Source organism: Papio anubis, chromosome 2, assembly GCF_008728515.1.
Source record: "Papio anubis isolate 15944 chromosome 2, Panubis1.0, whole genome shotgun sequence".
NCBI lineage: Eukaryota > Metazoa > Chordata > Mammalia > Primates > Cercopithecidae > Papio > Papio anubis.
The window spans coordinates 16,774,376-16,801,825 of NC_044977.1; the positions used below are offsets into that span (position 1 = coordinate 16,774,376).

The 27,450-nt window shown below is 35.6% G+C and overlaps 1 non-coding gene and 1 pseudogene across 1 annotated transcript; one reads left to right on the forward strand and one right to left on the reverse strand.

Moving 5' to 3' along the window:
* Positions 1 to 2,490: 2,490 nt before the first annotated feature.
* On the reverse strand, positions 2,491 to 2,596 carry LOC116273912. Its single transcript, XR_004182415.1, has one exon. It is a non-coding gene; the product is annotated as a U6 spliceosomal RNA (small nuclear RNA).
* A 7,683-nt stretch (positions 2,597 to 10,279) lies between these two features.
* Positions 10,280 to 13,103, forward strand: LOC101012782 (annotated as a pseudogene).
* The last annotated feature ends 14,347 nt before the right edge of the window (positions 13,104 to 27,450 follow it).

The window sequence follows — 27,450 nt, forward strand, 5'->3', positions numbered from 1 at the left end:
TTCTTGTTTCTTAGAGCACTTGCTATCAATGCATGTTTAGATTTGTTAATACTTTGGATGCAGCTTATCACATATTTATTCTTTTAATAAATGTAGTAGATTATATATATATAAGACTTTCTAATGTTGATTAATCTTGCATTTCCAGATCAAATCATACTTCTGGATACAGTCTTCTTTTAGAGAATACCTGAGGTGAATTTGAGGACATTTTATTTGGGAATATTGAATCTATGCACATAAATTAATTTCACCAATAATTTATCTTTTGTTATCTTTGTAGTGTTTTGATTTGAGTTATTCTAGCTTGTACTTATCCCCGCCTATATCCTAATTTATACCCAAAGAAATATAAATTATTCTATTAAAAAGACATATGCATGTGTATGTTCATTGCAGCACTATTCACAATAGCAAGGCATGGAATCAACCTAAATGACCATCAGTGATAGGCTGGATAAGGAAAATGGGGTACATATACACTATGGAATACTATGTAGCCATAAAAAAGAATAAAATCATGTTCTTTGCAGGGACATGGTTAGAGCTGGAGGCCATTATCCTTAACAAACTAACGCAGAAACAGAAAAACAAATACAGCAAGTTCTCACTTGTAAGTGAGAACGAAATGATGAGAACTCATGGACACATAGAGGGCATCAACACACAATGGGGCCTATTGAAGGGTGGAGGATAGGAGGAGGGAGAAGATCAGGAAAAATAAATAATGAGTACTAAATTTAATATCTGGATGATAAAATCATCTGTACAACACAGCCCCATGACACAAGTTTACCTATGAAACAAACCTTCACCTGTAGTCCTGAACTTAAAAGTAAAAATAAAAAACAAAAGCAGCAAGAGTAGCTTTTAAAAAAGAAAACTAGTCAATTAATTTTTCAATGTTTCCATGTTTTGAAATAGTTTTACATAGTGAAATACCTTTCTTTAAAAGTAATCTGAACATTTACACGTTTATAAGTCTTATTTTTAGACTGTTTTATATTTTTATTTTTTCTAAATTATTAATTTATAACTATTGATCACTTCTAAAAAGTCTGTATTGTATATTTTTCTCACAAAAGTATTTTTCTTTTGTCTTATTTAATTCAAAATTTGTACAAAGGAGAAACCTTCTAAATTTTAAGTTCTGGATATTTTTTTTTTGTTTTAATATTTTCATTGAAGGGTACCTTTTCTCTGCTTCTCTTTCTCAATAACATTTATCAAGAATTTGTCTGGGCTATATTTTCCCAGATCTTTTTTAAACATTTTCCATCAGGGTAATATATTTGTTACAATTGATGAGCCTACACTGACACACCATAATCACCCAAAGTTCATGGTTTACATTAGGGTTAATTCTTAATGTTGTATATTTTATGGGTTTGAAACAAGGTACGATGACATGTACCCAAAATTATAGTTATCACATGGAGTAGTTACACTGTCCTAAAAATCTTCTGTGCTCTATTACCCCTCACTCCCTATTAAACTAAGCTTTTCACTGTCAACCACTAAGCTTTTTACTGTCTCTATAGTTTTGGCTTTTCCAGAATGTCATATACCTGGCATTACACAGTATGGAGCCTTCTCAGATTGGCTTCTTTCATCTAGTAATAGACATTTAAGTTTCCCTCGTGTCTTTTCACGGCTTGAGAGTTCATACATATTAACATTTAATAGTATTTCCTTGTCATTGGATGACAATGATGTGCCACAGTGTATCCATGCACCTACTGAAGGACATGTTGGTTGCCTCCAGGTTTTGATGATTTCAAGTAAAGCTGTTACAGACTTTCACATTTTTGTATGGACATACATTTTCAACTACTTTGGGCAAACAACCAGGGGCAAAATTTCTAGATCATATGCTAGGAGTATGTTTAATTTCATAAGAAATTACCAAATTGTCCTGTAAAGTGGCTGTACCATTTTGTATTTCCATTAGCAATGAGTAAGAGTTTCTGTTGCTGCACATTCTTGTCAGTAGTTGGAATTTTTGGTGCTCTGGATTTTGGACACTCTACACAAGTCTTTTCAAATATATCTTTTTAAGGCTTTATTGATTATTTGTTTATATTTATATTTTCTTAACTATTTGAAAATATAATTATAATTCCTTTCAATTGATACTAATTTAAAATAGTTCATATTGCTAAAATTTATGGAAATTTACCATAAAGTTAATAAATAAGCAGATCTTTTTAAAAAATAAAATGCAGTGCTATTTCTCCAATAGCTGGTAAGTAACCATGGCAGGTTTCCAGATACCTATTAAATTTTCCAAGAAAATAAGTTACCATAGCAACTCTAAAAGCATATTATATGGTTTTAGACCATTACTACTCACTGATATTTCTTCAAATATGAATACCCGTGTGAATATATCAACTCATAAACACATTGATTCATAACAAATTAGTTTACAGCATTTGCAACATTGCTGCATTTTAAAATAAATATCATACAATGATCCAAATACTTTATTTTTTAATGGAACACTTTACGAATTTGCATGTCATCTTGCACAGGGGCCATGCTAATCTTCTCTGTATCATTCCAATTTTAGTATATATGCTGCCGAAGTGAGCACTGATCCAAAATACTTTTGATCATTTCAAATGCAGGAACAGGTATCTAGAAAGCCAGCTGTGCAATGGATCTCCAAGTCCTAACATTATACAGAAACTCCACTGATCATACTATTTCCATGTCAGATATTGAAAGAAGCTCTGGAAGGTCAAGAAAGAGATCAAATGGGAATCCTTAATAAGTATTTGAGAACACTGGACCCAATTCCCACCTCTCATTCTTTAATGGAAAAGAAGAGTTGCAACAAGTGTAAATGCAGGCAAAGAAGCAAACCCGATAGCTTAATTCTAAGCATCCCTTTCCTTAATAAAGAGGAGTTGAAAAGTGAATGGCTTAGAATACTCAGGTCTAGACTTAGTGATTTCAGAATTATCCTGGAAAGCTCTTAGCTGAACAAAGGGCCTTCAGAAGGTTTAAAATTGCATATTGAACTATTGAGACTGTCTCTCAGCCATTTTTATTGTTGGCAACAGTCCCCAACCCCACTCTCACACTGTTGTGGGGGTTGTTAGCCTGAAAATTCCATCATGTCACTCCCACGTTTCAAAATCATTTATACTTGCCCACTGTCTACATCATGATGTCTATACTGCTTTTACCATGGTGAGGAGTCCAGCTTCTGGTGAAAAAACTTCAGGTAATTTCCAGGTCCAGTCTGGTGATTATAAACCCTTCACCTGGGAGGCTTAGGAGAAAGCTGCCTTCCCCACAGCAGATGTGGTGAACAGTTAGAGCACTGCAGTCTCTGAAGGAAGCAGCAGGCAACGATTCTGGCCCCATCTGGCCAGTCATGCTCTTTGCATCTTTGCATGTCTGGCCCCAGCAGGATACCTCCATTCCTAGGTCATTTCACCTGAGGGCCCCCAGGCTGAGGTCTCTCTCAGGTACCACTGCCAAAGCCTCCTTAAAGCAGTGGCAGGCTGGGTAGGGGAGGTTGTGGAGACTCTGACTCAATGCCCAGAACATTTCCATGTTTAGGCCTTCTCCCTCATCCTCTCCACTACTTTAAGGTCCGTAAAACTGCTAGAGATTTTCTTGGGGACTCCCTCAATAGTAAGATGACTCTCACATCTGCTCTGACCTGTGCTCCGTTTTATAGGGCAAAATGCAACAGAAGGTTCATGCTTTCTCGATTTTATCCTTTTGCTTATACCATCATAAAAGAGTAAAGCCTAACTTCTTGTATATTTTTGGCTTCTTGCTTTAATTGGCTACTGAGACACCTCACAGCTCACCTTTCTCACTCCCAGTTTATCTGAACTCTTGTCATATGACACTCAGGCCCTGTTAGAGTTTGCAGAAATGTGTCTTCAGGACCTCTTCTCACCATAGCTTTCTGAGCAACCTTGTACTTGCATCAGTCTCGACACTCCTCCTTTTATTTACTCAGTGATTTCAAGCAATTCTTTTCCTAGAACGCTCCCTTCCTCCTTGACAATGAATAATAGAAAAAGCAATCACTAAAGAACAACATAGACATAACTTTCTCTCAAAGATCTTCTCATCTTACTTATGCAGGGGCATCCCCATGTTCCCCAAATCTTTTAAGTGCTTTACCACAGTTTTGTACATACAAAATTACGTTGCAAATTATATGTCTACATTTTTTTTCTTTTTGACACTAATCGAGTATGTGGAAATCCAGAACTGTATGTCATTTTTATCTACATCCCTGGTCCCTAACCTAGGGCTTAGCTCACAGACGATGCTTAATAAAAAGCCGAGATCCCTAAAGAAGATTCTTAGATTTCAGCATAAAAGTGAATTAAATGTTTTGTTTAATAATAAAATAAAAGCATTATATAAAGGAGGAACACTTGATTTTGACCATTTAAAATATTTGTGTGAAATGTATCTGAAATTGAATTTAGTTTTGCTCAAAATTGTTACGTAAAATTATAATTTTAACATTCTTATGAATGTATATAATAGCTACACAATGAAAAATTCTTTCTCGATACCCTAAAGAATGTCTATAACGTATATGACATCCAATGGTAAACGAGTAAATGTTTGAGTTTTACACATTGTTATGAATATTGCTAAAATAAAGCATGCTATTCATAAGACTTGATCACTGCCTAAAACAATAATGCTTTTATTATTATGTGCATAGAATAATTAACATTGTCACTTTTTTCTTAAAAATAAATTTTAGTTTTATGTAAAGCCAAGAATTATGTCAATAGAAATGTAATCAGCTCTACTTTACATTTTATTTTTAAATAGGAGAAATACAGACATTTACCCTTTATTTATTCTGCTGTTTGGTTCCCCCCGCCCCGCCCTTCTTTTGTGCTCAATATACACTCAGTCACTTTCTGGAAAGTCACATGTGGTCATAGAAAGTGATATTTTTATGTAAAAATGCTTGTTATTGCAATGGCTTTTTAAGGCAGCCTGATAACAAATTTCCTGTCACAATCTGAAATATATTCTCTTTCACACTTGCCACTGCCTGTGACTTCAACATTTATTCTTCACTTAGCTAATTGTTACTCATCATTCAATGTGAAGCAAGAATGTTGTTTAAAAAACAAAAAACAAAACACTGTTTCGAAAAGTTTCAAGTTTAGGCATTTAAATCAATGTCTGAAAATATTTGCCACAACCATAATAATCAGGATACAAGAAAGAAGGACCTCAGCACCCAAGCCACCCCAAGGCCTCACCAAATATTACCACCTCCCAGGTCCCAGACCCCGAACTAAGCGTTAAGGATCCAGTGGTGAACAGAAGCAACATGGGTTCCGCAGGTTGAGAGAAAAGACTCAGCTGGAGGGATGGGAGATAAAAAGGGAAAGAAATAAGATGGAGGGAAGGAAATGTTCAAAGTTGTGTAGCTGTGAGAAAGTATGGTATATATGGAAAACAGAAAGTTCTGGGTTTTGTGTGTGCGTTTCAGTTTGTTTCATGTTGGCTTCTTTTCTGGCAGTGGGGGACTCAGAATAGGGTGGAAACACTAGGTGCTGGGTGAAAAAAAATTACTAGAGTATCATTCACTAGACTGTCCTTAAAGAGGTTTCTATAGACTGAAGGGAATAACTTTTATTACAGGTAGAGTCTAAGATTTGGATTCCCTATACAAATTCAGTAAGCAAGGTTAAAGAGGGAAGGGTTCAGCAGGCAATATTGGACAGTTAGGGTGTTAGAGAAGCACATTTCATAGTTCCTATGTGTTCCCCTGGTCCATATCAACTTCAGCAGCAGTATGATATTCAACAATTACAAGAAAGTGTTAAAAAATACTTTAAATAATAAAATTAAATGATTAATCTGATTTTTTGCCTAAATGGGTAAAACTGGCATTTTCAAATTGATGTGAAATATTTTGTCTTAGAGTATGTCAGCTCAGTTCAGTGTTTTGTCCATCTAATGATTCATGGTTCATTCTTTTTTTTTTTTTTTTTGAGACAAAGTCTCACTCTTGTCCCTCAGGCTGGAGTGCAATGGTGTGATCTCAGCTCACTGCAACCTCTGCCTCCTGGGTTCAAGCGATTCTCCTGCCTCAGCTTCTGGAGTAGCTGGGATTACAGGCACCTGCCACCACACCCGGCTAATTTTTGTATTTTTAGTAGAGACAGGGTTTCACCATGTTGGCCAGGCTGGTCTCGAACTCCTGACCTCAGATGATCCACACACCTCGGCCTCCCAAAGTGCTGGGATTACAGGCGTGAGCCACCGTTCCCAGCCAACGGTTCATTCTTTAGATCACTCAATAAATAAATATTTATTGAGTTATTTCTATATGACTATTTTTGTTTTCCATGTCTAGTCTCCAGCCACCATAAGAAAAAAAATATTATGTATAAGAAATGAGAAATAAAAATAAAATCCTAAGCTGCCAACCAAAATAATGGACCCCCTGTTAGCCAAGGGGACCCAGACAAACCTTGTAAACTGAGTTCCTGGCCATGACCAGATGGGACGCTGGACATGCCTCTTTATACCTCCTCCCCTGCTAACCACCATTAGACGTAATTTTTTCCTAAAGGGTTAGACAGAAACTAACCCTTTGGAAAGACTTCCTCCACCACTGATTTGAACCATCTTTGTGACTGCTCCTCCCTTTGGTGATTGTGATAAAACAACCAACCAGCATTCCTTCCTGTTAACAGACCACCAAGCATGGAGTGGTTCTGGCCAATATATGGAGGATGTGCAGTGAGGCTTTTCATGTCTTCAGCTTCAAGATGTCAAGGGGCAGAAAACTCCACTCCTGAATCATGCTAACACTGCCATTTTTTGAACAAGGACCCTTGGGAAAGCATGAAGATCATCTGCAAATGCACGTTTCACCTCTCATAAATATTTGTAACTCTTCTTATAGCTTATTAAATATATATACGTGTGTGTGTGTGTGTGTGTGTGTATATTCACCTTCTGTGTTCAGCATAAATTCCTATATTATTCTTCCCACCCTAGAAGTGCCTGTTTATGGCTTCTGGACTGATGGCCACACTGCAGGCTGCAACTCTTTTTGGGAAATAAAGCTCTCCTTTCCCAATTTATGGACCTCATTATTCTTCAGTTGACAGGAAGTAAGATACGTAAGAAGTATATACTGTACCAGACATTGATGTTTTCTAAGAATAAAAAGTGAAACAGGAAGAGAGATGGAAACTCTATTCAGGTAGAGATGGCCAGAGAAGGCATCGCTGAAGTGATATTTTAAAACTTGAAGGAAAAAAGGGAATTGAGATATGTGGATATTGGGGAGAAGCGCATCCCAGGCAGTTCAAAGGGCAAAGAGCAAATGTCCTACAGTATGATCATGTTTGGCATGTATGAAAGAACAGTAAGGAGGTCAACCAGGAGGAGGACAGCAGAAGAGGAACAGGGTAGAGAGGAGGGGGCCAATTTTACCCTAAGTGACATGCAAACTCACTGTGGAGTTTTGAGCAGGAATGACAACATCTTCCTTGACAGGATTAGTTTAGAAATGGTTTGCATATCGTCTAAAAGCAAACTGGGAGGAAGTAGGAAGAAGAAGTAGGAGGCTGTTACAATATGAATACAGGCAAAAAAAGATAGTAGTTTAGACTAAGGTTAAAGATGTGAAAATAATAAGAAAGGATTACAGTTTATTATTATAGGTAGCCAACACGAATAATAAAGTCCAAAAATCCACTTGTGCCAACACTGACACAATTCAAGAAATAACCATGAGTTCCATGTCACGTTTCATGAATACATACTCTACAATATTTACCCCCTCATTCAGAAATTATATAGGAGTTAGGCTGCAGTTGGTGAAATGATAAAAGTTCTTCTCCTTTGTTTGTTTCACTAACAAATACAAATGGAAAGTTGACTTATGAAAAGATTTGTTTGAGTTCCAAAGTTATAAGCAAGGAATTTACCCCAGGATCATAGAAATATCTTTGTCTGGCCAGGCGTGGTGGCTCATGCCTGTAATTCCAGCACTTTGGGAGGCCGAGGAGGGCGGATCACGAGGTTAGGAGATCGAGACCATCCTGGCTAACACGGTGAAACCCCGTCTCTACTAACAATATAAAAAATTAGCCGGGCGTAGTGCCGGACGCCTGTAGTCCCAGCTACTCGGGAGGCTGAGGCAGGAGAATGGTGTGAACCCGGGAGGCGGAGCTTGCAGTGAGCCGAGACGGCGCCACTGCACTCCAGCCTGGGAGACACAGCGAGACTCCGTCTCAAAAAAAAAAGAAAAAGAAAAAGAAAAAAAATATCTTTGTCTTAGGTCACAGGCTGTGCAGTGCAGGGACTCTAGGCTCCATCACTCATTAGCCGTATGACTTTAGGAAAGTTACATAACATGTTCTTTAAGATGGGACGTAACTATGACCCACAGCATAGGACTAGTGGTGCTTATTTTAAAGTTACTATTATAGCAATGTCTAGCTTATGGAAACAGCTTTTAATATTTAAATGTTAGAAATTTATCTTTCCTGAAGCTAAAGAGGAAAGGACTCTCCCCATTGTTTAATGCATTATTTTCTTCCAGAATTCAATCTATATTAGACCTCAGGATGACAGTGCTATCATTAATGCAGAAGTTGATGTAGCGAAGGAGGAATATAGGATTAGAAGTCAAATACTGCTTGAACTCAAAGACCTCATTAGACCAAACTATAACACAGAATTCATAAAATTTCCAAAGTATATGAAAATGAGAGTAATTAATAAATAAATGCATTTTAGACTAGTATGTGACACATAATAGATACTCCATAAGTACTTGTACAGTGAATTATATAGTTTTCAATTTATGTATTTTATTTTTTACATACCTACCATAGACCATTAGACATTGACTTAAACTCATTCTGCTCTCTTAGATTCTCAAATGATCTACTATAGCTTTTCTTCTCTTAAAAGTTGTAACTATGGAAAATGATTTTATCAAGTTTTAAAAAAACTGCTAATTTAATACAGTCTCACCAAGTATGACTGACATCATACTTCTATTGGGTTTCAAAATGAAATACTCTTAATGTGTTCATTGATTTTGAATGAAAAATTAGGTTTTAATATTAGAGAAGTTGAAAATAAAATCTGTTATTAGCTGTCAAACACATTTGGTTCATGCTGACTTATCGTTGACTGTGTATTGACAATTGTTTAGGACTAAAGTGGGAAAATATCTGTTTAAATTCTGTGTAGTTTGTATTTTTATCTTAACTGTCATGTATTTTTTTCCATTTCTTAGCAATAAAGCAACATGTTGGTTCATTGCTTAGAAGATAGAATGTAAATTGGAAAACTATTTGGTACTTGCATGTGTGTACACACACACACATTTAAAATAAAATTATTTGATACTTGTACATGTATCTATAAAACATTTTTCATATATATCTATCCCTTCCAGTTTGCTAATAGCAATATGTATTAGCTATATGCTAATAGCTCCTTTTAAGGGGGAAATGTATTATTTTAATTAATCATTTTAATTATTGATTAAAATAATATTTTTAATATTTAAATAATTAAATTAAAATATTTAAATATTTAAATAATGTAATGTTTTAATTATTTTTCTAGAATCCTAGCCTTCTACTTTTTTGAGAAAAACTTGCTCAGTTATATGTTAGTTGTATGAATGAATAGTAAGCATCTCGTGGGGAGCGACATTTTTTTAAGAATTTCATAATGTCACTTAGGTAATATTGGTAAACTTAAATGAGATTATATAAATAAGATGCCTTATAAACTGCAAAATCTATATGTTCACTTATTTTGAATACGAATTTCTTATGCAGTAGTCATTTGGTTTTCAAATGAAAATTAACTAGAATAGAAAAATTACTTTTTCACTTTACGAGTAGAATTGTGTATTACATGTTTATGTTAGCTGTCTAAATATGGCTGGCCGGGCACGGTGGCTCACGCCTATAATCCCAGCACTTCAGGAGGCGGAGGCAGGCAGATCACTTGAGATCAGGAGTTGGAGACAAGCCTGGTCAACACGGTGAAACCCCCTCTCTACTGAAAATACAAAAATTAGGGGGCCATGGTGGCGCATGCCTATAGTCCCAGCTACCCGGTAGGCCCAGGCACAAGAATCTCCTGAACCTGGCAGGCGGAGGTTGCAAAGAACGGAGATTGCGCCACTGCACTCCAGCCTGGGCGACAGTGCGAGACTCTGTCTCAAAATAATAATAATAATAATAATAATAATAAAATTAAATAAATAAAATATGGCTAAGACACTGATTAGAATAAATTTATAACTAGAAAATTGTAAGAAAATCAGATCTTATTGTTCTCTTGAATTTTTTTTAGAAATTACTCAGTTTTTGGTTTTTTTTTTATTCAAAAGAGGAGACTCTCGACATTTAACAGAATAGATTTAACATCTGTGTAAAAACACATTTTTCCCTTTTGCGGGCGGCGGGGAGCGCGGAGAGAAGCCATGAAGGCCTCGGGCACACTAGGAGAGTACGAGGTGGTGGGTCGCTGCCTGCCTGCCCCCAAATGCCACACACCGACCCTCTACCGCATGCGAATCTTTGCGCTTAATCATGTCGTTGCCAAGTCCCCCTTCTGGTACTTCGTATCGCAGTTAAAGAAGATGAAGAAGTCTTCAGGGGAGATTGTCTACTGTGGGCAGCTGATTGAGAAGTCCTTCCTGAGGGTGAAGAACTTCGGCATCTGGCTGCGCTATGACTCCCGGAGCGGCACCCACAACATGTACCGGGAATACCGGGACCTGACCACCGCGGGCGCTGTCACCCAGTGCTACCCAGACAAGGCGCCCGGGCCCACTCTATCCAAATCATGAAGGTGGAGGAGATCGCAGCCAGCAAGTGCCGCCGGCCGGCGGTCAAGCAGTTCCAAGACTCCAAGATCAAGTTCCTGCGGCACCACCGGGTCCTGCGCCGTCAGCACAAGCCACGCTTCACCGCCAAGAGGCCCAACGTCTTCTAGCTGAAGGGCCCTCGCCCGGGTTTGCCCCAAATAGACTTATGAAAAAAAATATATATATATATATATATATATATATATATGTATTTTATATATATTTTATATATAAAATATATATACACACACACATTCCCCCCTAAGTTCTTAATCTGACTTTAAATAATTTATTCTGGTGATTGTACTTCAGTATTATAGGTATCACAGTTAAAGATAAAAAGTTGGCAGAAGTTTAGAGAAAAAAAATCTAATTTATACCTAATGCACTTGTTTTACATATTATCATTTAAGATAAATTTTTATTTTAAATTTATTTATTCTACCTTAGTCATTATTTGTCAAAAATATTACAGGATATTTCGATTTCCACAAATAGGTTGAAATTTGCATACTTATATTTATAATCGGATATTCCAGCTCTATTTATATTTTTATGTATTTTCACTTGCACTGAGAGCATAAAAGTATATCTAAGTTAACAAATTACATCATTCACACCACAAATATATGCAAAACTCTAGTTCATTAGAGGGATTTTCTTTTAACCTCTAATCAAATTATTATTTCTCATTTCACTTTAGCCCTGTATACAAATAAACAGAAAGAAGGAACCAGCTTCTTGCTTAATAGTGTGAGGAGTTCTGTTGGTTGATCTGCTCCCTAATGAAAGTAAAGAAAGTTACAACAACAACAACATTACAACTACTTAAAGCAACTGGAAATGGTCTTAGGGGCAGTCAGCAAATGAAGCAGTATCTATTTAATAACATCCATGAAAATTCTAAAGAAAGGCAGGAATTCGTGGTATTTGAACCAAGAGCATTCACTCTCCCAACTTCATAAGCCAGACCCCACTTCAGACTGTTGCAACCAAGAATACAGGTTTCCTCTCTTCCCAGTGCCCAGATAGAGGGCTTTCTTTTGGGAGGAGCTGGATGCCAGGATTCCTTATCCTGCCCCCAGCTATCTGTTGCTGAGACTAAGTCCTAGGCAAGTGGGATTGTGAAGTGGAACACTTGTGTAGAACAGAGGGTCTCATTTATTTGTGTGTGGTATGGTGAAAATCCTGGGGCTGTATCACCTGTGCTGGGCTCATGGCTTCCTTGTTTCATGCCAGAGGGGCAAGACAAGGGAAACTGGGCTCTTGTTCCAGTCCCATTGCTAAGCTCCAGCAGCTGTGTCACTCAGAGAGAAGCTTGCCATTGTTCCCTAGTTCCAGAGCTATAGCTCAGAGATTTTTACCTGTAGGGAGAGACAGAACACAAAACAGACTGCTCTTAAGCTCCTCCCCAGGAAAATTTAAAAAAAAAAAAAAGTGACTGTATTTGCAACAGAGAATGGAGAAGTTCAAGCCTAAAGGTACTCTCAAGAACAGTGGAGGCCAGTCATGGTGGCTCACACCTGTAATCCCACCACTTCAGGAAGCTAAGATTGGAGGATTGCTTGAACCCAACATTTCAAATCAATTTCCATAATTGCACCACTGCACACCAACCTGGGAAAAAGAGTGAGACCCTGTTTCTAAAAACAAACAACAACAAAAACAGAGGGTTGTGGAGTTGTGGTAAAAGGCAACTTTGAGGAGATTCAAAATACAGGCTAAACTGTAGGTAGGCAAGTTGTAGGAGAGAGCCAGGTAATGACATCTGAGAGGAGTCCTCCTTGAGTAAGACCAAAAATCAAACACTGATTTCAGAAACTATTTCTTCAAAGGAACCAGAATTAAATAAATTAGTGTGCAGAGCAATTTATGCCCAAGAACATTGTCAAAAGCAATGTGGCAATCAGCCAGCAATTAGTGGACTTTAATGGCTTTGTACGTTCAGAGAAAAATTCAGTCCTGCCAATGCCACTGTCGTTCCTGTGTGCATCTTCCTGAGAAACAACGGCAGAAGCTGAACACCGGGGTGGGAGGTGGAGAAGTTAGGATGAATTTCACTAAAATAATCCATTCAGTCACTAAACAAATAGATAAGCAAATCAATAACCCAGAGGAGGAGGGGTATACCAGTACCCAGAGTTGCTGTAATGTACTATCTAAAATGTCCAGCTCCCAACAAAAAATTCTAAGACATGTAAAGACCCGTACACTGGAAAAAAAAAAAAAATGCAGCCAACAAAAACTGCCTGTGAAAAAGACCAGATGTCAATTTTATCAGGAAAAGACTATAAAGTAGCCATTATAAACATGTTCAGAGAACTAAAGGAAACCATGATTAATGAAGAAAAGAAAGATAGGAGAACAATGTGGCATCCAATAAAGACTACCAATCAAGAGTTAAGAATTATAGAAGACTACCAAAAGTTATAACAATGAAAATTTAAAATGTACTAGGGGGGCTATTCAGTAAATTTGAATTTACAGAAGAAAAAAATAAGCAAATTTAAAGATAGAGTAATAGAGATTTGGCAACCCAAGAAAGAAACGAGAGCCTCAGAGTAACGTGGGACACAATTAAGCACAACAACAAACTCATAATGGGACCACCAGAATGAGGAAAAGAATAGCAAAAATAATCTCGAAAGAATAATGGCTGAGAAATCCCCAAATTTAGTGAAAAACCATTATGTTCACATATAGGAAGCTTGAAAAACTTCAAACAGGGCAAACATAAGGAGATCCACAAACCAATATGCCACAGTAAAAATGCTGAGAGTCAAAAACAAAAAGAAAATCTTGAAACACTAGAGATAATTTATTCATAAAACCATTTTTGCTTTGGAAATGATCAAAAGAGCTTAGGAATCAAAAGTTCTAAATTCAAGTCTAGGTCTGTCATTTATTAATTAGATGAGCTTCAGCAATTTTTTGGCATCTCTGAATTCTAATTTCCTAACCTGAAAAATAAAGTTAATATTTCAAACAAACATGAAATTCTTCTTACACTCAATGTGGTAATATAGGTAAAAGCCTTTAGAAAACAATGTGTCCTAAACAAATACAAAATGCTTTTAAAATTTTTAAGTGAAGGCCGGGCGCGGTGGCTCAAGCCTGTAATCCCAGCACTTTGGGAGGCCGAGACGGGTGGATCACGAGGTCAGGAAATCGAGACCATCCTGGCTAACACGGTGAAACCCCGTCTCTACTAAAAAATACAAAAAACTAGCCGGGCCCAGTGGCGGGTGCCTGTAGTCCCAGCTAGTCGGGAGGCTGAGGCAGGAGAATGGCGGGAACCCGGGAGGCGGAGCTTGCAGTGAGCTGAGATCCGGCCACTGCACTCCAGCCCGGGCGACAGAGCGAGACTCCGTCTCAAAAAAAAAAAAAAAAATTTTAAGTGAAAATGTTTTGGGAGCTCAAACTAAGAACCCAGATTTTTCTGGTTTATCCTTTGCTTTACTATAAAGCCAGCCTAATCCAGACAAGTGGCAGAAATAAAGGAGGCTGTTTTCTGTATCGTAAACAGTATTACTCTTTTTAAAAAGACACAATTTGTACATCACTATAGGCAAAGAAAATAATGATATTTGAAGAAGCACTAGATCAATAAGCTCTAAATCAAGTATTTGTGGATGGACTCAGTATTTTAATATAACCAATGCAATTACATATTATGCCAGGGGCAACTAAAAAGTAGTGCTTATATTCATGTTGATCAATTTCTCTAGAAGAGAAATACATATCTATTTTATTCTATAAAACTAGTAAGAAAAAGAAATAGTATTTTCAATGAATATAATTTATATTGATATTTTAATATTAACTTGCTATTATCTATATAATAATGACCATTACTTATATATTACATACATTATATATATATGAAAATTTGCAATAAAACTGAAATCCCCAAGGAAGACATTGATTCATGGAAATCAAACTAGTTACATTTCTTAGAAATCAGTGAAAATCACGATTCTGTTTCAGCAAATTGCCAAATGCTTACAGAGAGAGTTTTAATTTTGATTGTTCCTGAGAACAGTGTTTGCATTACCAATGTTTGTGGATAAAAGTGACAGAGATTTAAACAAGGTGGGAGGAGATGTATTTTTTCTCACTCGAAAAGAAAGTCAGAGGTAGGCTTTACTGAGCATTCATTCAGCTATTAAAAATATCATCAGGAGTCCAGGTTTTTCTCTGTCTTTGTTTCCAAAGTTTTCATTCGATGGTTGCCAAGTAGACTTCAGATCCTACCGTCACGACTAATGAAGACATTCAGAGGCAGCAGTAAACAGTGACCCGAAGTAAACAGGGCTTTTTCTCCAGAAATGTTATTTTTATGAATAAGAGAGAAAAATAACCATAAACTCTCAAGCAGACTTCTTAATTTATCTAGCCTGCTATGGCCAATCTTAGGTGCAACTCAGATGGAAATATATTTAATCTATTATCTTTTATTAATATTTCAAGATTGGCAATTAAGAAGGTATTGGGAACAGCTCACTCTTAGGTCATCTAACACCAATGATGTCTGTCACAAGTACTATGAAAGAAGAAAATATTGCATAATTTCAAAGCTTATATAACTGTAAATATATAAAAAAGATCCATTAATGATTAATAAGTTTTAGTATTTCCACAAATTAGATAAGCTTTGGATACACTTTTCAATCCACAATTAATTGTACAAAACTCCTAATTTATTATATTTCCTGATGATTTTAAATAGTCATATTACCACAAAAAAATTAAAGTCTAAATTTGGTGCTAATCTATAAAACTATGTGACTTAAATTATTTTCTAAGGTACGATTATTTCTAAACAACAATTGCAACTATTGTTTTAACAAAAACAGTAGTTTAAGTTTGAGCTGCCAACTCAAATACCATATAATAATTTTTGGTCTGTTCAAAATGTCCAGTTCTCTTATTCCAAGAATGTATTATAATTGTACTTTTCTACTTATTTGGTTTCAAAGCATAAATGTGTATTTTAGCCCATTTTCTGTTGCTATAGCAGAATACTGGAGACCGGGTAGTTTATAAAGAAGAGAAGTTTATCTAACTTACAGTTCTGGACACTAGTACGTTCAAGATTGTGCAGTCACCTCTGGAAAGGACCACATGCTGTGTTATACGGCAGATGGCATCACATCAGTGGCAGCACTTGCAAGAGCAGCAAATGAGTGCCTGCAAAAGAGACAGGGACAAAGGAGGCCGACTCACTTTAAAACAACCTTCTCTCACAAAAGCCTCAAGAGTACTAACCCAGTCTCATGAGAAAGACGTCAATCTTAACAAGCTAATCACCTCTTAAAGGCCTCACCTCCCAACACCATTAGATTGGCAACTAAATTTCTACATGAGTGTTGGTGGGGACAAACCATATGCAAACCATAGCACCGTGAGAGGCTTTTTTGGCTTGTAATGGTAGAATTAGTTGCACACAGTGAATAGGGCCTGACTCAGCACATGGTCAAAAGTTGTAAGAGTCATTACATAATCTGGTTTGTTTCTCTTTTTATCTGTATGAATAAATACATGAAACACAAAGTAGCTTACATACTAAATACCAGCAAAAAAATTAGACTACCTTTTCAAATATCAAATAAGCAAACGCTTAAGACTACATGTGATCGTTGTAACAGTCACTAATTGTCACATGACTCTGCTGTGCTCTGTGGTGTCATCTCCATCTGGTTGAGCCTGTGAAATATACATCTACACATTTTTTACAGACAGAACCTGTAATATTGATGGCCAGCAAGACCACGTAGCCATCCATCCCAGATCCCTCTCTCAGGCTGGACAAAGTCTTCTAAGTTTGGTGGGTGGTGAAAATGGTGGAGAGTCATTGAGTCCTGTGCCTGAACCCTATAAGATGATGATTCTGGGATAATCAGGCATTTGAAGTATTTATCCAGCCCATCATCATGGGTCTGAATTAAGTCTTATTTCAACTGGTAATTTGGCCTCACATTGGCCATAATGGAGGCAGAGAGCAAACTAAGTGAAGTAAGTAATTCTAGGAAACTGCATTACACTCAGAGGCATCATGATCCTAATTGAGGTGTTGGCAGAAATCCTAGGATTAAAAAAAGCAGTACAAATAATTAACTGTGTTATTTGAATGCAGGCCTGTTTAGAGGCATTGGGCTATATCAGATGACCTCCTAATTAATGAAATACTGTAAATTATTTGATTTACTGGAGTCAGTACCACAAAATCTGCTCATATTCTCAATGCTTAGCTCTGTAAAATTTAAGAATTCCTGCAATGATGGGCTTCTAAATTATTATGAAGGTATTACTGGTTTCCCGAGGAATATATGTGTATCTTCCTTGGGAAATTAATGTATCTTCCTTGGGAAATTATATTTCTTGTTTTTGTTGTTTTTGTTGTTGTTGTTTTGTTTTGACAGAGTTTCACTCTTGTCGCCCAGGCTGGAGTGGAATGGCATGATCTCAACTCACTGCAACCTCCACCCGCCATGTTCAAGAGATTCTCCTGCCTCAGCCTCCCGAGTAGCTGGGATTACAAGTATGCACCACCATGCCCCACTAATTTTTATATTTTTGATATAAATGGGGTTTCACCATGTTGGCCCGGCTGGTCTCAAACTTCTGACTTCAGGTGATCCGCCTGTCTTGGCCTCCCAAAATTCTGGGATTACAGGCACGAGCCACCATCCCAACCGGGAAATTGTATTTCAATATGTCTTAGGAAATTCTATTAATTCACTTATGAATGTTGATTAATATCCAGATTAAGATATATATATATACACCATATTTTTTTAAAAGTAGTTGCAAACATTTTTAAAATATAAATATTTATAAGAATATTAAAAGTAAAAAGGAAACTAATTAACATAAATTTGAAAGTAACAATAACCAAAAAACCTTGTTTTAGATTTTGATGAGTTGATCAGATGTATATAATATGCTCAAATGAACTACACATAATTTGACAAAGATATGCTTTGTGAAGTCTTGGCTAACTAAAACTAGTCTGCATAGCAAGTATAGTTGTAGAAAGGTTGAGTAAAAATGATCTATCCAGAGTAGATCATTATGGAAATCACATGTATCAAGAAGTAAGAGCCAACTTTTTTTTTTCTATTACAAGGACATTTTCCATTTCAAGTTATTCAATCACAATAAATTTGAAGTAATATATATATATAATTGCATGGTTTATTTAAAGCAGTGTCTTTTATTTTGTGGGAAAATAATTGTCTGTGAGGTTTGATGAAACTTCAAGAATATTTATCACTGTGATAGTCTTATTCACCCCATATTCTATGGTCGAAATGTTCATGTCCCCATAAAATATATGTTTTGAAACCTAATCCTCAATGCAATGACATTAGGAGGTGGTGCCTTTGAGAGTTGCTTAGGTGATATGAGGGGAGACTTCGTGAATGAGATTAGTGCCCATATAAGTGAGGCCCCAGAGAACTGCCTTGCCCCTTCTACCACGTGAGGAAAGACGTAGACCGTGATGAACACAGAAGCAGGCTCTCACCTAGACACCAAATCTGCTGGATCCTTGACCTTGGACTTCCTAGCCGCCAGAACTGTGAGAAATAAATTTCTGTTGTTTATAAGGCAGTCAGCTTATGGTGCTTTGTTATAGTCCAAACATACTAAGATAGTGTGCCTCTTTTGTTTCCCATTTACATTTAAATATGCAACATCTTAGACTGTTCTGTTAGTTCTCATTGAATTAGACAATTTTGCCAATGGAATCATAAAGATGATTATAAAAGTAACCATTATAGCATATGTCTAACCTCAGAATTAAGTTTAATGAGATGCTTCTGATTTGTATCATTTCTTTGCTTGTCTTTAAAAAATAAGAGGTTTTTTTGGTAGTTTTGATGAGTTACAAATTTTTAGCATTTTATTATGGAAAAAACCTTTGCTTCACATATAGTTCATTATATTCTAAAATTTGTCTAGGGAACAATAGATTGAAGATTAAGAATATAATATATAGGTTTGGGGAAGAGAAGAAGATCAAAATAAGTCTCATTTATAACAAAAGAAAATAATGTATGAAAGTGTGCTAAAATCAATAACTAATTGTAATATATTCATCCTATAATGAAGTAAATATAATACCTTACTATAGCAACAATTCACCTGTGTACCATTATAAATTAGTTACCACCATAAATCCAGTAATTTCATGGTTCTTATTGATTTAACTTACTGATAGATTTACAACCTGACTGTAATATATTTAGTTGTAGGCACAGATTCAGTATTCAAGTCAAATTCTTACTTAATGCAAACGTTGTTTTATTACCTAAAACTTGAAAATAGAAAGAAATTTTTGTTACCTTCACGGAAAATTCAATAGAATAAAATGATGTAAAAATAATGAATAACCTTAAAATATTTCACGTACTCCTTAATGCCAGTACTGCTAATGAGGCTCTTTGGAAGCTTGGTTACTTTTTTAAAAAACACTTTCATGTGAGTGTGGAGTTTTTGAGGCATGAGACTAAATTATGTCTTAAAATAATAAAATAAAACCCACTGTACATAAGCACATGGCATACAAATTTAATAGTGTTTTTTTTCCATTAATCTAACTAGTTACTCACCTTAGTTATAGGCCAGGTTGATTAACTCACTGATAAATGTAATTGCACCACATCTCACTTTCATCTCTTATCTCCAGTATCATAGATGAAATCGTCTTCCCAAAGGAAATCAATAAAGTACAGTTCTCTGTTTTAACAAATGTGTAATAAAATTTCTAAATATGATAATGTTTCACAGCTTCTCTCTGAGTTTGTTTGTTTTTGCATTTTATTTTGAATGTCAAATGCATGTGATTGTTTTCTGGCCATCTTAGCCTTAATAAAGTTTAGAGATAAGTAAGAAGAGTTGGAATTATCTTATTAAGTAATGAATTTCAGGATGTAGTTTCAAGGTCAGCTTCAGCAATTATCTCTCTCTCTGTATTTTAACATGTGTTTCTGTTCAGCAGCCTATCTCTATCTGGACAGCTTCCGTAATTACAAAACCTCTCTTTTTGCATCTGTACAAAGTGCCCTCTTCTTAGAGATTGATCTATCAATTTCAAGACAAGCTTACAGCCGCTAATGCACACTTTTTTAAAAAATAAATTTTACTGTGTATATCTGAAGTTTACAAAACAATGTTATAGAATACATAGAAATAGTAAAATAATTACTATAGCGAAGCAAATTAAAATAATTTATCATCTCACATAGTTACTATTTTGTGTGTATGACAAGAACAGCTAAAATCTATGTATTTAACAACAAAATAAATCCCTAATAAAATAAAATTGTATCACTTATAGTCTTCATGTGGTATATTATATCTCTAGATTTGATCATTCTTTATGACTGCTACTTTGTATCTTTTGACCTTCCTCTCCCCATTTCCTCACCACCCCTGATGACTAATGTTTTATTATCCATCTCTGTATATTCTCTATCTCTGTATATTTGGCCTTTTCTTCCTTAAAAGTCATACAGAATAATATGATTAATTTGGGTCTTACAGTAGAAGAAATACAAAATAGTTCCTATTTTTCCTGTTACCTCCTTATCCATAATGATTTTGATATCTCTCAGATCTGACCAGAAATCCATCCATTCAAACAGAAGGAGTTAAATTTTTCTAGTCTTGCAGCAGTTTTTGATGGATATATCATAGGTTCAACAAAGGGACTATCTAGCCCCAAAACTAAAGGATCCCCTGTTTTCTCTGTGAATGAGTCAGGTACATGAACAAGAAAAGGTTTTCTACATTTAAAATGATTTAATAAAACATCTGTCAAAGAAGAATGTATAAAGTGCTATCTATGGTAGCACAGTAAGAGGAGAAATTGTCTGTCTACTTGAAAAGGGTAGTTTCACAGATGTTATTTAACTGCATATTGAATGATGACTGCAAAGGTAGCAATGAAACATTATTGGGGCAAATGAAACAGCAAATGCAAAGAAACTGAGGTATAAAAGTGCATAGAATCTGGGATAGATGGAAACATTGACCAGATTCTTCGTCCCTCCCTAATGTATATGCTTGCTATGGCCTCATCTTTGGCAGCAGGTGGTTCTCTAATCTGTGACCATGGGCATAACCATGCAACTTGATTTAACTAACAAAATACAGGATAAAACAATACCTTATGGCAAAAGATAAATCATATATTTTTATCACTGTCATAAGTTTCTATCCTTTCCATGAGAAGAATGACTCTGGCTAGTCCATTGGTTGAAAGAAGATGGAGAGAGGCAGAGCAGACCTAGATTTAAAAAGGTATAGCCTAGGGTAGAGATGCCAAGTCAACCCACAAATTCAAATGTTAGAAATAAATATTTACAGTTATAGTTTACCGAAGGTTGAGTTTTATGCAACAAAACAGAATTATTAAAGTGCAAAGAACCATTGGAAAGCAGCTCCGAAAACAATAAATAAATAAAACTGCAGTGCCAGGTTTCTATTTGTTGGAGAGCATATGTACAAGATGAACTCACAGTTACACAATAATCAAATTACAAAAGCTTTCGAATGGTCATATTAGGTCTCACTTCTTAAGCACTGGGAAGCAGTAAAAGACTTTTACTGTAGTAAAAATCCAATCAAACTTAAAATATTACTCCGATAGAATAGTAGTAAATAAATTAAGGAGTGTAAAAACTAGGGACAAAGATTGGGAATGTTGTTGTTGAAAGTGTTCATTGAAAGAGTTTGAGATAAGAACTAAAGCATGAGGATGTGGGAAGAGATAAGTTTAAATAAATAAAGGGAGAAGATTTCACAGAATGACTGAATAAATAGATGTAGTTACATAAGAAAACACCTGCTCGGTCAGAAATCCAGTTACTACATTTTCTGTTTTTACTTTCTAACTTTTATTTTGTAGTTCAAGGAATACACATGCAGGTTTGTTAAAGGGGGCTTTGGTGTGCAGATAATTTTGTCACCCAAGTAAACAGCATAATACCTACTAGGTATTTTTTCAATCCTCACCCTCCTCTCACCCTCCACCATTGTGTAAGCCCTGGTGTCTATTGTTCTGTTCTTTGTGCCCATGTGCACTCAATGTTTATATTCCACTTACAATAGAGAACATGCAACATTTGATTTTCTGTTCCTGTTTTAATCTACTTAGGATATTGACCTTCAGCTTCATCTTAGTTGCTGCAAGGGACATGATCTTTTTCTTTCTTATGACTGCATACTATTCCATAAAATAAAAGGCATCCGAATACAAAGAGAAGAAGTCAAACTATCTAGCTTCACAGACTATATGATTCTATAACTAGAAAACCCCAGAGTCTCTGCCCAGTAGCTCAAAGATCTGATAAACAACTTCAGCAAAGTTTCAGGAGACAAAATCAATGTACAAAAATCAGTAGCATTTCTATACATCAATAATATCCAAGCTCAAAGCCAAATCACGAATGCAATCTCATTCACAATAGCCACACAAAAAATACTTAGAAATATAGCTAAACAGAGAGGTGAAAGATCTCTACAATGAGAATTACAAAACACTACTAAAAGAAATTAGAGATGACACCAAAAAAAATAGAAAAACACTCCATGCTCTCGGATAGGTAGAATCAATGTTGTTAAAATGGCCATACTGTCCAAAGCAATATATAAATCCAATGCTACTCCTATCAAACTACCAATGATATTTTTCAAATAATTAGAAAAAAATTCTAAAATTCTTTAGAGTCAAAAAAGAGCCTGAATAGCCAAAGCAATCCTGAGCAAAAAGAACAAAGCTGAAGTCAGCACGCTATTTGATGTCAAAATACACTACAAGGCTACAATAACTAAAACAGCATGGTACTGGTACAAAATCAGAAACATAGACCAATGGAACAGGTTACAGAACCCAGAAATAAGCTCCACACCTTCAACCATCTGATCTCCCATAAAGCCAACAATAGCAAACAATGGGGAAATGAATGCCTATTCAATAACCAGTGCTGCGATAACTGGTTAGCCATATGCAGAACACTGAACACTTACCTTTCACCATATGTAAAAATCAACTCAAGATGGATAAAATATTTAAATTTAAAACCTAAACAATAAAAAAACCTTGAAGAAAAACTAGCAAATTCCATTCTGGACATTGGCCCTGGCAAAGATTTCATGACAAAAACCCCAAAAGCCATTGCACCAAAAGCAAAACTTAACAAGTGGAACCTAATTAAACTAACGGCTTCTGCACAGTAAAAGAAATAATCAACAGAGTAAACAGACAACCTACAGAATAGGAAAAATGATTGCAAACTATGAATCTGACAATGGTCTAATATTCTGAATCTATAAGGAACTTAAACAAATTAACAAGCAAAAAGCAAAAACCCCATTGGAAAATGGGGAAAGGACATGAATAGACACTTTTCAAAAGAAGAAATACATGCAGCCAACAAACATATTTTACAAATGTTCAATATCACTGATCCTTTGGGAAACGTAAATCAAAACCACAATGTGATACCATCTCACACCAGTCACAATGGATATTATTTTTTAAAAAATAAAAAAAAAAAAAACAGGTACTGCCAGATAAAACAAAACATTTATACACTGATGGTAGGAATGTAAAGTAGTTTAGCCACTGTGGAAACCAGTCTGGAGATTTCTCAAATAACTTAAAATGGAACTGTCTCTCCCCAGCAATTTCATTATTGGTGTATACCCAAAGGAAAATAAATCATTCTACCAAAAAGACACATACAAGCATATGTTCATTGCAGCACTATTCACAATAGAAAACACATGAAATCAACTTAAATGCCCATCAGCAGTGAGTTAAAGAAAATATGGTACATACACATCATGGAATATATATACACCATGGAATTGTTACGTTTGGTTTATGTTGAGACATAACAACTGTGTTATTGGCATTCCATCAGATCAGGCAGAGATTGAGGTGGACAGTCAAGTGCCAAATCCCTCAATGAATGAAAATAAGTGATTTTGAAATTAGGAGGTAGAGAGAGAGGGGTATAATGATAACTTGTTAACCTGCGAATTGGGGTATTTTATAAAGGAAAAATAAAACAGGTGAGAAAGTTTTGTAAAAGACCAGAAGGCTAGCTTTAATACGTTTCATTCAGGATATGGGGACACAGAGCAGAATTCTCCATTCTAGGGTGTAGAGAGATCTTCAAATATGACAAGTAGCTGGAGAGTATAAATAATATAGGAAAAGTTTAAGTTAGGATATTTATTGACATCTGAATAGATTTATTAAATGTGTAAGTTAAAGAAAAAGACACTAATTCAGAAGGTGGGTAAAAGTTTATAGCAGTGGTTCTCAAGTGGGTTGATTTTGCCAGATGTCTCATTAGTCCATATGGAAATGTCTCAAGGAAATTTGGTTTGTCACAGCTCGGGCAAAGTATAGGAGGCATGCTGCAGCCATCCAGCAGATAGACATCAGGGATGTTGATAAACATCCTCTGATGTGCGGGGCATTCTCCAACAACAAACCATTATATAGCATATTCAAAGTATGCACACTGCTAAAATTGAGAAAACTTGGGTTAAGGACCAGTCTGAACGTTGTTGATGAAAATGGAAATAGGAAGACGTGATCCAAGAAACTGAAGTAAAGACAAAATAAAATTAAAATACTTAAAAGAACTGTTGTTTCTTTGGCCCTTGTTTACTTCACCTTAAATGCTAATTTATATTGTTTTTCTGAAACACACGTAAAAACTTTATGTGTTGTAAGTTTCTAATAAGTGTTTTAAAAATAAAAATGATCCCATTCCAATGGAGAGTGAGCATGACTCCCCACTCCATGTGTGTCGTCCGTAGTAACTTCCTTCCACAGAGGAAGTACAGTACAGACAGAGGTGACATAGAGTCACTGCAGAGCAAAGAAACCTGACAAACACTACTTCAAATGCCTGGTCAAGCTTAACATGTACAGTGGACGGTGATAAATCATGTTGATAGTATGTACCATCGATGATGTGATGAAAATGACAATGTATTAAATATCTCTGTGCTCTTCCTCCTACCAACCAATAACCCCAGTCTAATCACGAGAAAAACATAAAATAAATTCCAATGGAAGGACATATTACAATATACCTGTCAAAACTGTCAGGGTTATTAAAAACCAGGAAAGTTTGAGAAATTGTCATAGCCAAGAGACGCCTAAGGACACATGACAACTAAATTCAGTATGGTAACCTGAATGAAATCCTGGAATAGAAAAAGAACGTTAAATAAGGCAATCTGAATAAATGATATATGTTAGCTAATATTATTAATATAATACTGGTTTATTATTTGTAACTAATAACTTGTTACAAATCAATTATTTAAAAGAAATATAGGATGTTTATAATGGGGAGAACTGCAGGGGGAGGGGCATATAAGAACTCTGTATGAGTTGTTTCATTTTTCTAGAAATCTAAAACTTATAAAAATGAAGAGTTTTTATCTGCTAATAAAGATCTTTTGAATAAACGAAGAGTTTTTACCAAAAACATGATAATGATAAATGTAGTCTATGCTAACATTTTATAAATTGAAAACTGATAAATGTTCTCTGCAAGTTTTTTGGGGACTTACAAATAACAGTAAAAAATTAGATAATTTATTTTTATCACTTTTCCATATGTTCATTAGATAAAAACTGCTTGTGCCTAACTAGCAAAAATATATTAAAGATATTTATATATATGATACCAATGTAATTTCTTGAGATGTTGAAGTATGAAGCATTAGTCTACTAGACTGTAGTCTATAATTTGCTTAGATGATATCGTTAAACCTAACACAGAAAATAAAACGTTAAATTCAAAAGATGAGTTATAATTGACCTTAAGAAAGTCATTTAATTTCTGTTTTCCACTAAGATATTCATGTGAATTTTAATTTTTACCACATCATAACTTGGAATATACAAAATGTTAGTTACAGCTTTATTTAATTTTTTTTTTTTTTTAAATAATGGTAGGCCAGGCGCAGTGGCTCACGCCTGTAATCCCAGCACTTTGGGAGGCTGAGGCAGGCGAATCACCTGAGGTCGGGAGTTCAAGACCAGCCTGAGCAACTTGGAGAAACCCTGTCTCTACTAAAAAATACAAAAAAAATTAGCCAGGCATGGTGGCGCGCACCTGTAATCCCAGCTACTTGGGAGACTGAGGCAGGAGAATTGCTTGAACCTGGGCTGCAGAGGTTGCGGTAAGCCAAAATTGCGCCATGGCACTCCAGCCTGGGCAACAAGAACGAAACTCCGTCTCTAAATAAATAAATGAATGAATGTAACCAGACCATTCAATTTGAAGACAAAGGGCAAGAATTAACATTTATTGTGGTTTGCAACCTTAAAATGTGTCTTCCCGTTTATTTGCACAGAAGTTGACAGAAAATAAAACAGACTGAGAAAGTTTAAGTCTTATTAGTTCTTCCATGAAGTTAGTAAATGTTGGGGTGCTGAAATGTTGACTCAAATCCAACTAAGACACCTATGCTCTTTTACACTGCAACCTTTAAGTGTGTTAACATATTCCTCCAAACATAAAAAGCAGATTGATACGTTAAAATGATGGCAATCCTTGTATAGCTATTGAATTATATAGATTTGAAAGGGCAAATATATCCTTGAGCAAACAGGTTTCATTTTAAGGACTAATATAGCTTTGGAAAATATTCTGTAAAAACAGTTTGGCTTAATAAAAAAGTGTTGCCATATGGTAAAGTGAAAGAGCTACTAAACAAAAGGACATGGTTTCCTTTCCCATTGTATTTGTCTTTGCAGCCCTCAAGTACTCAATTTTATTTATGTTGAACATCTCAAAGCATAAAGTTGATCTGAAGTTCTGAAGAGGCTTACATTTAGCATTAACACCAAAAAAAGATTCTGCAACTCCATAAATACCTGTATGCACATACACATATGTGTGCACACACTCATACATTGCTTCCCAGAGAATCTCATTTTTTCTACTTTCCCCTATCTATTATTTGTAGTTATTTATTTTATTTTTTTCTCATATCCCAGTCTCAGTCCTTCCTTTCTCTACATAAGCAAAGACTCTAACAGTTTAATAAGTATCTTCTGGCTTGTATGTGTTCTCACAAAATATGTGTTGTAGTTTGAGCATAAAATTGAACTTGCATAAATAATAATGTGTTATGCATCTGATTTTTTCTTGCTGTTTTAATTAAAGCCTATATGTCTTTCTTTCTGTACAATCAGTATAACACTTAATGGGTTATTTTAAACCTCTGAATACTACTCTAAGCCTCGAAAACAGTACATTTTTCCACTCAGGGTTATGCAGGTTGCCTTTTAACTTGCTAAAACTACAAATAATAGAACCGTGAACATTCTCACATGTGCCCACTTACAGGACTGTGTTAGACTTTCCATTGCATAATACCTGGGAGCAGAACTGTTAAGTCCTAATGAGGATAGGCAAAAGTCAATTTTACTTAGTTTGCCAGAGTTTGCTTCAGAATGGGATGCAACTTGCAGTACCAGGGAATATTTATCACACCATATCCCCACACATTTGGCATTCTCTAACCTT